At 42.5% G+C, this 13,051-nt stretch overlaps 1 protein-coding gene across 1 annotated transcript in view; it reads right to left on the bottom strand.

Moving 5' to 3' along the window:
- LOC124304570 (semaphorin-2A) overlaps nt 1–12,846 on the bottom strand; it is a 284,223-nt gene extending 271,377 nt beyond the window's left edge. Inside the window, exon 1 of the mRNA XM_046762967.1 lies at nt 11,973–12,846. The gene's annotated coding sequence lies outside the window, so the exon portion shown is untranslated. The remainder of the gene's footprint in view (nt 1–11,972) is intronic.
- Nucleotides 12,847–13,051: the final 205 nt, after the last annotated feature.

Raw genomic sequence — 13,051 nt, 5'->3', positions numbered from 1 at the left:
CTTCTACGACCGAACTAATTAGCCCTAAAAACCTTCGGTAACAGCTAATCACAAAGTTGCCAAGGAACCGCCATTTTTTCATCGTAAAATTCGGAAACAGGGGATGTATATAATATATTACATATATACATGTCTGGCAGCGATCCCAAAGTTCGCCATTCGCAAACACACATGTATGAAGTATTCCACGTTAACGCAAGAAATGATTTTCCATCACGATTTTTTTATTTCGTTCAGAATCAGCATCAATAGCACTCTGGATTATTTCGTATTTTTTTTCGCAAACCATTGTTTTTTTTACAAATTTTCAAAAGTCAAAACGGAACGATATTTTTGAAAATATCGAAAAAATTCTCTAAAATTCTTTAATCACAGAGGATCATTTTAGACAAATACGTGAGTGAAGGGCATTTTTCTTTTTTTTTTCATGTATATTTGACTAATTTCAGAAGGAATAAAAATTCCTAAATCTCCTTTATTTGATATTTTTAACGGTAATTATTCATTTCTATTGGATCTGAAATAATTCAAGAGTGTTATTTAGAGTCGGAACAATCGTGGAAAAATTATAAACCAAATCGAAAATGGTGAAGGAAAATCATGCATCGAGTTAGCGTGGACCTCGTATGTACAACTTATCGAGTGTTATGATTCAAATTTGGAATCACCACGACATGCTTTAAATTCTGTGACTGTGAAGCAGACTAACAGAGTTAGCTCGTTCAATAAATGCTCAACCATGTACCTAATCGTTTGTTAAAAGGAGTGTGACAATTTTCATACACTAATGGTACAGACTACAATATCTATGAAAATCGTGTTTCGATGAAAACAGAAATGTATTTCACGCTAGAAAATCTCTCGAGATATTAAAAAATAAAACACGCTGATTGTGAGTTAAAAAAAAAAAAAAGCGTGCCTGACGTGAACGATTGCTGATTCTATTATGTTGCGAACAACGAGGATCCAGAACGATCAGATATTGGTCCAAGAAGGGAGTTAAGACGTAATTTTCCATTGGGAACATCACGTGAAATTTCCGTCGAGTTACCTGAAATATTCCCGTTGAGATTATCGTAACTTGGTAATAATTCGGTAGCGGGAATTAATTTAAGAGCTTATTAAAGGTCCGCTCTCTCTCTCTCTCTCTCTCTCGCTATAAAGCATATTCCTGCAACAGTTCCTGGAAGCTACCGAGGGCAGTTATACAGCCTAATGTGTTTGCACGAGGAGTAAGTAAATGAAATACTGCTGCAGCATTTGCAGCACAAACGAGCTAGAGAACTCTAAAGGAGCTGGAGGAGTTAATAGCCAACTTTCTTGGCTGCCTTGGCAGAGCCTTACTTATACCGAGGTATATCAGCTGGATACTTCGAGGAGTGTTTAGTCGCTAGTGAATTTAAAGCGATGCATTTTGGCAGCCAGACTTGAGCGTCTCCTCAAGTATTATAAATTCAAAACCTCGATGTCAGCCTGCGAAAGGAATTACATATAAAATATTTCTTTGCAAAACGGTTCGTCTCGCCTTTCGACTCTCGGTAATCGTGCGATGCGGCAGGACAAACTTTCCGCGACAACGTTCATCGAATGCGTATGCACAGGCAGCGTGAACCTGTAACACATGAAAAATTCTCATCCGAGGTATTGTTTCCCGCGAGTGCAATTAAGGGGGCAATTATGGTTGCCGTTGCGCCGCTGCGGCGAGGTATTGTTTGAATTTTTGACGATGGTAATTACATAATTACGCAAGGTATACCCTTCGTCCTGGTAGAAGGACCTACTTTAATGATTACGCCCGGCAGCATGCTGATTTCAAAAAGTCATTAACGTCCCTAATGGCCAGTCGACTGCGATATTTCAAAACGAGCTTTTGAACATTTCCACGTGTAGTCGATTCCGGATTAATTGTTATCCAGTCTTTCACCCTTACGATTTGTCCCGATATCGCTCTTCGGAATGGTAAAAAAAAAAAAAAAACACAAAAAAAAACAAAAAAAAAAGAACTGAAGGATTGCAAGGCAATATCTGAATCCCATTAGCTACAAACTCGAGCCGCATCATATCCTAAACGACTGAAAGCTTTGCGGTCCTTGCTGCGAGCCATATATTGTGGATTTATCGGAAGCCCCAATCCATCAATTCTGTTCGATGCATGGCCACCGTCAATCCAGGTAACCCTCGGCTAATTCGACTAGCTCCAGCTTCTGACCGGGCTTCCATTCTCCGTCATGGCCATGGTATAAACACAACTGATCGGAATTAATGACCCTCACTTGATGACGGAATTCACAGGTGATAGCTCATCCACGTTTTAATCAGGTCGTATCAGAGGATCTGTACTTCAGAATCACGTTTTTGTTACGAAGTGATATTGCAAACATGGCAATTGAACGCACTTTCGTAGTTGGAATTTTAATTAATTGAACCGTCAGGCCTTGAAATTTTAAACTGATCTTCTGTGTCCTGTTTCGAAGTTACACAATCTTACAGTTTCTGGATTTTGGTTCGCTCTCTCAACGATTTTTGAGAAGATGCTCGTTTCACCACCGGTATAAAAAATTGTTGAAACTTTATCGATATAAAAAAATTTTCCAACGACAATGATTTTACATTGATATAGCAGAACCAATTTGAAATCAATTTTAGTCAGGTTGGAATTGAAAGGGCACCAAATCATTATAAATCACAAGGGGCAACAACAGGGAAGTGAAGAAAAAAAAATTCGCATGACATTTTTGCTACGGACATAAATAAAAATTCGAGGAAAGCGAAGCAGTGCCAAAGAGTGACGTCGAGAGTTGGTTCGAATACCGAATCCTTTAGCACACGCGTTGGTACATATGTATATATATATGTGTGTGTGTGTGTGTATACATATAGATCCAGGCGCCAAGCGGTGAGAAATTTATATTCTCCATTTCCCTCGTGCAGAGCAAATCTCGGATCTAAAGCGGATACGGAAGTGATAAATAATTGCCCGAAGCCGTGGTAACAAAAGCCAGGCGGGTACCTACTAGGCGTGTACAAAGGTTTGTAGTTACAAGGGTAGAGAAAGAACCGGGATCCAAGGACGTCGAGCAACTCGTCAAATAACATCCAGCTCCGTGCCTTCGGGACGTGAATGCCAAGTAATATCGTTTTGAGCGGGTGGATACACTGTGCCGGGAAGGGGGAAAAGAGGTAATCAAATGATGCCTTATAAGCTGCAAGGTCCATATCCCCGGGCGGTCTCCCGGTCCTCCAGGAGATAAAAGGCATATACACGAGGAGTGAACGCGATGCGGCTGAACTTGCGGCATAGAGACGGGAATAGAAGCCGGAGGAAAACATTACCGAGGGGGGGTGGGGGGGGGGGGGGGGGGGAAGATTTCTAGCCGGGCAAAGAGACGCTCGCGCCTTTTTCCCTGCCTGCCCGGTGGAGCTTTACCGGGACGAAGGACACCTCGCGGATGCTCCTTTCTCCTCATCCCTTATTTCATCAAGCCTCTGTCTCCTTCTAGTTCACTCTATTTTTTTCTCATGGTCTTCCTGTCTTCCCGAAATATGAATCATTCCCGATCTCGGAACGACGACAAAGCATTCGCATAAAACGAGCCTCCAAGGATCAAATGAATAAAGACTATTTTTTCGTCCATAAAAATTTTTCTGTCAGCGGTGATACCAAAGGGTTAAGATATTTTTACCTGCTGGTAGCAGGCTGTTTTCATTTTTCGTGATTTTAATTGGATCTAATCGCATGATCGAGTAGGGATGCATGTCCGGTATCTGCAGCTTCCAGAGGCGTGCTGTTCAATCGAGAAATTCGAACTTTTGTCATCTTTGTTTTACTTACATACTGTTGCAAACAACGATTTCTCCGTAACTATCGATCACTTCTTGACTGATAATACCTGGGTCTTAAATAACCTAACTGAACCTATCCTGGCCTAACCTTCATTCATTTCTCGATTTTTAACACCTGACCACGATCTTTTCCATTTTTCAATTTATTTCCAACCTAACCTAACCTAACCATCACTCATTTCTCAATTTGTAAAACCTGACCACAATCTTTTCCATTTTTCAATTCAATTCTAAGCCTACCTAACCTAACCTAACCATCACTCACTTCTCGATTTCTAAAACCTGACTGAAACCTTTTCCATTTTTCAATTCATTTCTGTAATACCTGTAAATTTCTTGTAATTAAACACAAATTTCGAGGTCATAGTAAAAATAGGTACGTATAATTAGCTTAGAAGAAACGAATCAATCAATTTAGAAAAAAGATCAAACACTTTCACTGAGAAAGAAATGAAGAACAAAAAATTACCAATAGAAAAAAGTTCTTTATCGGGATTTGAGTACGGATCACAAGATCTCCGTGCCAAATATTCTGTCTTTCTTACTGACTTTTTTTGCCTCTCCAACTTTATCAATCGAATTTCTGACGTTTTTGAAATTGATTTGCTCGCATCTCCCTGGCCAAATGCACATTCATTCTAAATCAAGGCTACATCTGATTTTGTCTTTTTTCAACGAATTCACTTCCTACATTTCATTGCAATCAATCATAGCTGTTTATATTAACAATGATTTCACTGATTAAACGATCGTTAGAGTTTGAATAGAAATATTTCCCTAACGAGATTTGATTTAGCTTAGCACAATGTACGTTTGTTTATAGTTAATTTTTATTTTCTCCACTTTCGTTGGCTTGAAACTTCATTGGTGGTGTAGAGAGAAGTTATTGTCAGACCAATTTGTGCAGGAGGTGGGAAAAAAGAAAAAAAGAAAAAATGATATGAGTAATTTCACAGAAAACGCTACTGATTGCGGGACAAAAGTAGACGGAAATGAATAAATGAATGAATAAAATATTGTGAAACGTCGGTAACGGTGGGAACAGGAATTGTCTTTCGTGTCGGGCAACTTTTGCCGGAGGAGTTATTCTCCAGCCGATCATCGCTTCCCTATAAATCACAACGGTCAATACACGTATAAGCCCCAAGCAGCCCTTCCCCTATACGCACCGACACCATCACCCACCAAATTCTTACAGACGACCTTTTTACGCCCACACTCATCCGAACAAAAGTGCGTACAGTTTACCGCCGTTCCACATCTATTTTAAGGTTACTGCAATCGATGGGATATTATGGATGGCAAGAGGCGATAAGTCACATTTGTAAATGGTAGCTAGTAGAAGAATATTGAATTCTTTATGGATAAAAATCGATGTATACATTGCATTTGGTGTCTTGAACGAATAATACGATGGATACTTGTGGGACAGTTTGAATCAATTTTGAAATCCGCCTTTGACTCGAATCGAACGGTGAATGCTCAACCTGATTGAGAAAAGCTCTCTTTAGATAGTCGAAACGGATTCAGAAGAGAACATTCGGTTCCTGATCAAAGACACACAAAAGGTAGACCCTGAAGGTGACCAACAAAGATCGAGAACAATCCTCACCCAGACAATGTTAAGTATGACACCAGTCGGCTTTAATTTATTAGTCGACTGAACAAACAGTCGTTAATTACATAATCGAGCAAATCTTTGAATGGCTTTCTCCGCGCCCTTTAGAATCACTGTACATTCAAGTCCTTTGCCTTCGTGTACATTGAGTCGCTAAACAGGTTCGATAATGTAGTTGATTATCTGATGACTTTAACGTCTCACGTCCAGGAATAACGATAATTTCGTATTGGTTCGTTACAAACATTTCAACGATATTCCAGTTTTCAATTATTTATTGCGTCTTGTTTTAATTTCCTTCATACTAAGAAAAAAAAAAAACATTTTTCTTCTATTTCAACACGTGAACCGCATTTCAGCTAAAGTTCCACCCCCATTTTTACACACACAATATGCTCTTGTAAACCGGAGTGATTTGGGAAACACTTAAATCCCACTTGATATAGCGACGGAATGACCATCCGAGAACGCCAGAGAGAAAGAAGCGAAAAGCACAAAAACTTTTTATATTACATTCTTTATTGAGCGACGTACCTCGTAACTTAGGTACAGAGAGTTGGTAAAGTTGTGGAGAGAAGGGACCTCGAGGGTCAACCTTCTCGGAGGTTCGGTATAAAGCGCGAGGACTCCAAACCCTCGAGGACATCCATGCCCAGGGGCGAGGACTGGTCTTCCCTTACAGGACGCACCGCGAGTCCTTAGCGCGCATTGAGTTTCGCCTCTGAGACATATAATAGACGCGCGATGCAGGCGTGGGGCATATATACTTTACAATATCAATCATAGGTTGCAATAAAGGGGACCTCGCAGGTTCGTTGCTAAGATACAGAACCGGTTAATGGCACTATTACCCGCGCCGAGTTAAGCTTAGCTACAGGGGAACGTCGCCTGAACCTGCTACCAGCTGTGACTTATAACGTATCATAGCCAGACCACCTCGAGCCGTGTGTCAAACTGAAATACACGTTCAATAATACAGGTGATTTATTGACGTAGCGCCGCAAGTCTGCTCCGACATGTTCGCCGCGATTCCTTCAATCCGACAGTCTTTCAACTACCAGTCTATCCTTTACATAAACTCGAGAAATCTTTACTAAGATCACTTGTTCAACGTCCTTCTTGCTCTTCAAAGGAAGTAGATACCTATCCAGGTATGCGTTCAGCTTGAACTCGGTCGAAGCAAATCTTCTCTGGAATAGACCGTTTGATTCCTGTAATTATATACACGTTCGCAATGTAATCTTTTTTATTTTCACGTTCAAATCGGTTTACGAATCGTAGTAACGTGGCCTAAATGGCTAAACGTAATACGATTGGGAGGCGAAAAACGTCGTTGAATTCGGTATGTCGTTAGTAGGTACACGAAACGAAAAACGAATCGGTCTACTTTGTAGAAGGTGACCTAAAATAAATACGCATTTGGTGGAATATTTCGTGGGAAAACTACTACGTAGGTATAACTGAATTATTGAGCTTCGCGAAACGCTTTTCTATTATAATTCAGGATTACAGAAGTTCGGCTAGCTGCATATTAGTACGACTATACGTACGCTCATATAGGCTGTTCTCACTCAGAATGAAAATTAAACCTGGTGTTGAGTTGGTATGCGAAGAATTTTTTTAATTTCCTTTTACCCTCATACCACGCACAAAATTAATTTTACTCGAGTAATTGAAGTGGAAGGGTAATTTTGTGTGGAGAGCACGGTGTGCATACGAATGTCAGTCGCTTTTTAACTTGAATTCCTACTGACTCGCATATCCTGTTTTTAAGAAAGTCATCTGAAACTTTTCTCACAACGACGAGCTTTTGTTGACAAAGAAATCGGCAACGCGTTCATCCGTTTGTGAGACCTCGACACCTGTTTCAAAGATTTTTTTCCGTCCCCTCGTAGAATCACGTCACTTACATCCAAAACCAATTCTCATATCCGTCACGAATGACCAAACCATACGGAAGTATTTTCCAATAATTTAGGTTAAGTGTACCACTTTTTTTGGGTGTGAAAAACCCATCGACGGTATTGAAATTGTTTCGATTTCAGTGTATTGAATACCTGATGAACAAAATTACCCTAAAAATCTGTAAATATCGTAAGCGTAATATTCTTCAATCGCGACAAGATGAATCCGTCGGGAAAAATATGACCAACATTTATCAGAGATGCGGTTTCCACTGCCTGACGATGCGGACAATTTCCTCATCCAATTTGTGATCAAATGTCTGTTGAACGGCAGTCGAACGAACGAACGAACGGTGAAAAATAATCAACATCCTAGTTTAATGTACCGGCACTGACCGAGTGGCGAGATTTAATTGTAAATTGCCGAAAATATATTCCACGGTAGTTGTGAGTACAAAAAGTAATTGCACCGGTCAGAGGCAGAAGATGCGTATTGCATGGAAATCACAGGGTTGGAGGAACAATATCGACAGAGAATCACGAGGAGCGATTGTGCCCGTTGTGCGTTGTTCATTTGCACGTGTGCTACTTGAAAAGTAATTACCCAGTTGTCATCAACACGCAGCCACGTTACGCAGATACTGCTTGGAGAGACGGGGAGATAAGAGACACAGAGAGAAAGAGAGAGAGAGAGAGAGAGGGCGAGAGTGAAAGAGAAAAAGGGGCGGGAGAAACGTAACGCGGAGGTTCGATATCCCGGGTAAAAACTGGGTGGAGGCAAACCCGGGGGGTGGCTCTTCATTATTTTTCAATACACCGGTAAAGTTATCTCCTAACAGGCATCTACGCCGGCTGCACGTCTCCTCGCTTCACTTTCCACTAACTTTTTCTTCTCTTACCCTCGCGTTCCTTCGCAGACTGTTTCAACCCTCGTTCCTTATCGCTCTTTCCGGCCATCTCCAGCCTTCCTGATCATCTGGCTGGAATCATCGGGCGAACCAAGAAGGTACGCGGAGGCCAAAATCGCGTCCAATGATCATTTTAACGCCAATACATGATCAACTCCACTATCGGAGGTAAAACCTTTCGGCGTGCGAGTCATCGTACTTTGCGTATGCATGGGTGTATTATTATTTGCACTACTGGGTAAATATTTGAGGCGTACACTTTGATGTTACGGGTAGTTGAGCACGTTGGCAAGCCAACTCTGCACTTTATTCACTGATATACATATATAATATGTATATATATATGTACACTCTCTCTTTCACCGCTTCTCCTCCTCCTCCTCTGATTACGGTGTTTTCAATCAAAACACTCCGGTTTGTTTTCGGTAGGGATTGTCCGGCCAAGATTGACGGTAGATAACTAATATCCCTGTCAGTCCTGAGTGGAGGATGGTTCGGAGTGGAATCGGCGACCCTATTAGCGTCCATACACAGGGTTCGGCCATAACTGATCCCTCTGTTATGTGCGCGGCATCAAAGAGTCTTACTTTCGATCAAGTCTCGCTCGAAGGTTCGTTACTACAAGGGCCGATACACGTATCGCTAGAATCACGAGAAAAGATCTTAAGCTGGTATAATGCTCGAGGATCGAACGGCCATCTCGCTGGAGCTTAGTGCCTTGTTTGCACCAAATATTTGTCACGAAAGAGCGTCGCGAACAACGATGACGCGGGGGATTGTTCTCAACCCGGATTAATTTCATAAATTTAGTATCAAACGAGGATCGGTACACGGTGGGATCTCAGTGGAAGGTACAGGATGTCGATGTCAATTACACACGCGTCGATTCGACAACCAGAAGCTCCAGTTCTGCCCGAGGCGAGTGCTTGCGAACAGACACCTCAAAGAAGAGAATGCGCGGAAGTGAAATTGCCCGGGACAATTGGAATCGTGGAGAAATTTGAGACAGATCCGATTCACCGGCATGTGGTCAACCAACGACCGAGGATGAAAAATCGTGCTTCCGTGTTCCTCGCCTGCTGGCGGATAAAAAGCACAAGAAGAAACGACGTCGCGTTCGAGTAGCTGCGTAAACCACGAACTCCGCGTCACGCGTTTCTCAGTTGACAAATGTGCTTGTTTCCATGCCATTTGATGCGAAGTTGAGTATCAAGTGGAACTGGAGTAACTGTGTTTCTTCTACTTTTGGTTCGTCTTCCCTTTCTTCTCTGTATCCAATTTTTCACCCTCTGACCTCGTTGCTTTTCTCCGGGATAGGTGCCTTGATCAGAGCGATTCGATCCTGGACGTTGAAAAAGAAAACAACAAATCCTAGGGAATACACGATTGCGTTGGTTCGTCTAACGAGACGACAACCATCGAGTTTTGTCTCCCTCACGACTCACCTGAGGAATGAGAAATTACCCTGCGATGGTGAAGAGGTGTCTTTGTGACTCGAGCTGGGCATGAAATCGATTCGATGGCCGGGTGTGCAAGAGGAGTCGATACGGTCGTTTCTTTTTCAGCCTTTCTATTTTCTTATTTCGCTCGCGTCTCTTTCCCGTTTTCGCTTCTCCATTATTCGACGTTTCCTGGATCGATATACAGCCGATACGTAACGCCGCGTCATATTGTTCGCCGAGACAATTAGTCTTTGGAGTTTAAGTATCTTCCGTTCGGTCGATCAGCGAGCCAGCGAAAAGCATCGGCAATCGAATCTCACAATGATCGAGATAAGGAAGCAGTCGGATCGCTGGGCAGAAGCGAGTACGAGAGGAACAGAAAAGAGAATTAAAAATAACAACAATGATGGCAAAGAAAATCGGAAAAACGAAACCCCCGACGCCTTTGTTCGCCTCACAAAGCCGGAATCTTTAATATGCCGCGTATCATTTGAAGCAACAGCTTGCCTGACAGCAACCCATTGCCGAGAACGATCGCGTTTCGATGCTCACCTAATTGCCAGAAAATCAGAAATCAATAGTCTCTCCGCCTATCGCTTCGCGGTGACAGCGTGAGGTACGCGAATAATAAAAATACGGAAGGTAAAAAAAGGTGAAACGGTATGGTAATAATGGAAACTCGCATCAACCTGTCGCCAATTCTTCCATCTCGAGGGAATACGCGAACAAATCTGACAGCCGGACGCGCACCGCCAATTTGAGGTAAAATTCAGCAATATTCATGAATCCGTAACTTCTGGATGTCAAAAATTGTCCCAGCTTGAAAATTCGACTTTGATATTCCGAATATCCCGAACGTAATTTGCCAAGTACGTTTCGTTGTTCTTCTCTTTATTTAAACCGAATACTTTTCAACAAGACGACCGTCATCAGATCTAGTAAAATGCGGTCTGGATAATTGTCGATTTAGTTCAGTACGCGCGCCATCTGAAAAATGATGAAATTCTTCAATCTTCCAATAGTTCGCAAAATAAATTTTATTTTAGAGAATAGTTCCTGTGATAATTCAATCTCTTCCACACTCTGTGCAATAACGATCAACAATAAGTTCCTAAAAACACTATTCTCGGCTCTATGATAGTCTGTTGATTAACCCAGCGTTGATAGACATTGGACTCTGTAACAATCTCCTCACTGATCGGACACTTGTCCACAACGGATTGATCATAATTACCGATCATGGCTCGAATGATCGAGTCGTCGCATATTCCTTAATATCACCGAGAGTCCAATTCTTTCAAGAACAAATTACCATGCCGCCGGCTATCATTACACGAGGCGAAAATCCTCATTGAATATCTCAAGAATCTCAAAAAGTCGGAATGAGCAAACTTTCCAATCAATAGACGGAATTTCATCTCCTTGTTTCTTCTTCGCGGAAACGGATGCGAAGTAACACCTGGCACGATGGATTTTACATCCGTTTGCACGGCGGTTTTTCAAGTGTATGACTGTTAAGTGCAGAAACAGTCGTGTTGTGTGTACATAAAATAGTGATGCGAGTCGCTAGGATGGAACGCGGATAGAGAGAAATTATTTTAAAAGCCCCTGGGCTTGCTCCACGCACATACTTTCATGTCCCCGTTTCACTTTCGGAAAAGAGAACGCGCGAAACGCTAAAAAGGATGGAACGAACAAGAATTCAAAAAGGAAAAAAAAGAAAAAAAATCTCAAAAATGTGGTTGAAAACATTTCTCACAATTATAAACGGATGTCTCTTTTTGGGTCTCTGTGTTTCTATTTCACTCGAGGAAGAATGCGAAAATTGTGCTACTCGCTATTTGTGACTCACTATTTTCTTTCAACCAAACCTGAAACGAATTTTCTTTACAGAGAAATTTAACGTGTTCACGTTTTAATGATCAACGTATCGTTAGTTTCTCCTGTCACTTTCGTCACCGGTCATTGGGACATGAAATTCGGTTAGAAAACAGACTCGTACCAGTTTTGATTCCAAAAAAAATTTTAAGCCACTGGAAACCTATCAACGAACGTTACTGTACGCATTGAAAGCACTGCTCCTAATCCAATGAACTGCGCATCGACGCCAAAAGCTGCAGGCTGGATCGCGTCCGTAAATTTGTTAGCAAATTGCATCAGATTTCAGGGTACTCTACAGGATATTAGCGTGTAACATGGCAAAGTAGATTGATGCGTACATCGTATGACGTATAGAGCGTACGTAGAGTATACTAACCTCAGAATTAGCGTTTCCAATAAATATCCATGGTCCTTTGCTTCCGGGGTCGCAGGGTTGACGAAATATGAATAATATAGGGGAAGGGAATAATAGTGTTTTAATTATACTTCATCGATCGACATCATCGGGTTGAAAAAGAGCGTGATTAATTTACCCGAAAGCCTAATTAACGTCACTATACCGACACTGTGGCACAATGTTGTCCCCGCATAATCCCGAATCTAGGGAACGACTAACACAACCGACCGACTGACTGCAGAATGACTCCGCACAACTCGTCCAAGTATCTGCACAGCGTAATTAAACACAACAGCGGCTGGCCGCGCGGTTCCCGCACGTATTCTCACAACAAACCATCAAACCCACCCCGATGGCGGTGGTAAAATAAAAAGAAGAAGAAGAAGAAGAAAAAACCAACACAAAAGCACAAACACGCGCGCACAGTAATAAGCAAACGAAAAACAATCCCTTCACCAATCCTCGCAGCAAAACGGTCTTCTCATCGTTGCGGAGAAAGAGCCTCGATCAGTTTCACAATAAATCGAATAACCGCAGGCGCGGAATTTTCCCGTAGTGAAAATTCGTCCAAAAGTCACAGATCTCGATTCATCGAGCCGCCACGCTCTCTTCGAGAGCGTCAAAAGGTGCGGGGGCTGCGATTATGGCCAGATGGTGGGATGTAAACAGTATCATGATCGGGGACCGATTCGCGATCAACGATCTTACTGACCAGGCGGCTCGAGACGGGGAATTAGCAGTTTTCACTCACGGCGTGGAATGGCTCGAGGGGATGCGAATAGCGGTGGCTGAAAAAAAAATCCACGTCCGCGTATATGCGATGCAGTTTTATAGGCGCGGTAGACCCGCTGCTTGCAGGTCGACCCGGTGACTGAGGCCTCGGGGAAAGGGGCCGGGTTCCAACCCCACGTCCATCCATCCGCCCACGCAACGCGCCAGCGCAGATCGCCCGGCTTACCAGCCGAAACCTTGTCTCGCCGGCTACGCCGCGGGACTCGAAACCAGCTGCACCACCACCCTCCGCATCGGCTAGGCTGTAACTGTCCTCTTATCATAAC

Source organism: Neodiprion virginianus, chromosome 5 (assembly GCF_021901495.1).
Source record: "Neodiprion virginianus isolate iyNeoVirg1 chromosome 5, iyNeoVirg1.1, whole genome shotgun sequence".
Lineage (NCBI taxonomy): Eukaryota > Metazoa > Arthropoda > Insecta > Hymenoptera > Diprionidae > Neodiprion > Neodiprion virginianus.
Note: the sequence above shows the minus strand (reverse complement) of the source record. Positions and strands in the feature narration are given on the sequence as shown.